Source organism: Ranitomeya variabilis, unplaced genomic scaffold, assembly GCF_051348905.1.
Source record: "Ranitomeya variabilis isolate aRanVar5 unplaced genomic scaffold, aRanVar5.hap1 Scaffold_118, whole genome shotgun sequence".
NCBI classification, from domain to species: domain Eukaryota; kingdom Metazoa; phylum Chordata; class Amphibia; order Anura; family Dendrobatidae; genus Ranitomeya; species Ranitomeya variabilis.
In genome coordinates, this window is record NW_027507943.1 from 230,001 (window position 1) to 232,500 (window position 2,500).

The following is a 2,500-nucleotide window of genomic DNA, read 5'->3' on the forward strand; positions in this document are numbered from 1 at the left end:
ACTTCCAGGCGGGGGCAGCCGCCGGAGGCGTACCGGGGACGCTTCCAGGAGCCTGGGGAAGATTTTCTGAAAGTGTCCTTGGGACTTAGAAATATTTTGAGAAAATCTCGATTTTGTGAAAAAATGTCACATTTCCCCTACTTCCACCCCAGGGGGGCGTCAATATGTTGTAAGGCACCCCAAGGCAGTGACCTAAGTGGGGGTGAAGTTTGCGGTGCACGGGGGGAAAGTTGAATTTTTGGATGAAAATGCGTATTTTCATACTTTGAAAATTTCAGGCGTGTGTCGGACTTCCAGGCGGGGGCAGCCGCCAGAGGTGTACCGGGGACGCTTCCAGGAGCCTGGGGGAGATTTTCTGGAAGAGTCCTTGACACTTAGAAAAATTTTGAGAAAATCTCGATTTTGTGAAAAATGTCACATTTCCCCTACTTCCACCCCAGGGGGGCGTCAATATGTTGTAAGGCACCCCAAGGCAGTGACCTAAGTGGGGGTGAAGTTTGCGGTGCACGGGGGGAAAGTTGAATTTTTGGATGAAAATGCGTATTTTCATACTTTGAAAATTTCAGGCGTGTGTCGGACTTCCAGGCGGGGGCAGCCGCCAGAGGTGTACCGGGGACGCTTCCAGGAGCCTGGGGGAGATTTTCTGGAAGAGTCCTTGACACTTAGAAAAATTTTGAGAAAATCTCGATTTTGTGAAAAATGTCACATTTCCCCTACTTCCACCCCAGGGGGGCGTCAATATGTTGTAAGGCACCCCAAGGCAGTGACCTAAGTGGGGGTGAAGTTTGCGGTGCACGGGGGGAAAGTTGAATTTTTGGATGAAAATGCGTATTTTCATACTTTGAAAATTTCAGGCGTGTGTCGGACTTCCAGGCGGGGGCAGCCGCCAGAGGTGTACCGGGGACGCTTCCAGGAGCCTGGGGGAGATTTTCTGGAAGAGTCCTTGACACTTAGAAAAATTTTGAGAAAATCTCGATTTTGTGAAAAATGTCACATTTCCCCTACTTCCACCCCAGGGGGGCGTCAATATGTTGTAAGGCACCCCAAGGCAGTGACCTAAGTGGGGGTGAAGTTTGCGGTGCACGGGGGGAAAGTTGAATTTTTGGATGAAAATGCGTATTTTCATACTTTGAAAATTTCAGGCGTGTGTCGGACTTCCAGGCGGGGGCAGCCGCCAGAGGTGTACCGGGGACGCTTCCAGGAGCCTGGGGGAGATTTTCTGGAAGAGTCCTTGACACTTAGAAAAATTTTGAGAAATTTCCGATTTTGTGTAAAAATCACCCATTTCCCCTACTTCCACCCTAAAGGGGCGTCAATATGTCGTAAGGCGCCCCTAGACAGTGACCTAAGTGGGGGTGAAGTTTGGGTCTGCTGGGTGGAAAACTGAAAAAAAGCGATTTTGTGACTTTGAGAACAAACAGAGAGCTCAAAACTTTGAAAAACGTCAGACCGCTGTCAGACTTCCAGGCGGGGGAAAGCTCTGAGGTTGTACCGAGGACACTTCCATGGCCCCCGGATTGATTTTCAAGAAAGAGTCCTTGGGACTTTGAAATTTTCCGGCGAGCTGTTTTTGGCTTCCGGGAGCCGTAGAACTTTGGGAAATCGATTCCGCTCACCGGTTCAGGGTGTTTCGAGCTAGTCCAGGTCCCAGCTACGCCGCCTGGCCTCCAAATTTCGCAAATTCGAAAAAAAAAAAAATAGAACCGGAATGAGGAAATTTCTGGCCGCCGGATCCGCCGCACGGCTCCAGGAGGTCGGACACTTTTTGACTTTGTTCCCTTAAAGTGGGGGTCGGTGTCTCACCATGCAAATACCCAGTTTTGCACACCAGCTGCAGGATATAGGAGAGAGAGGTACCTCTCGGCCCCGACCAAAATCCGTTGTTTTCGTGGTTCCTCGACTCGGGTAGGCGGTTTGGCGAGTACCCCCCTTTTGCATGGAAGTTCGCACTCGCGCCGAGACCAGGCTTCCGCGGCTCCAGGGGGACTTTTGCCGGTTGTCCGTCCCGAGTCCGAGACGCGTTTCCTGGGTCGCCCGAGCCCGAACGGACCCTCCCCACGTGGGTTCCTGTCCTCTGAGGGCGACGGTCGTCAGAAGGGGGGCAGATCCAGAGTCCTCGTCCGCAGGAGGGCTCTGGGAGGGCGGATCGCTCCTTCTGACTTTGTCCCCTCGGAGCGGGCTCGGCGTTTCTCTGTGTCGGATGTCTCCCGCTTCCGCGCCAACGGGGAGACCTATGAGAGAATCGCACCGCGACCCGGCTTCCGTCTCGAGGGCGCCCGGAGCGCGCCGGACACTCGCTTCCAGGACTCCAGGGGCACGTTTCTTCCCCGTCTCCCCCGAGGGGAAGAACGGAGGCAGGGGTTCCACCCGAGCCCCTGCCCTTTCTTCCGATCGATCTGGCTCAGCGCTCCCGGGTGGGGAGGTGGTGCCGCTCGCTCGGCCCGGGCTTTGGAGCCCGCGTCGGTTTACGGCGGGCGGTCTCCTTCCTCTGTTACCCCCC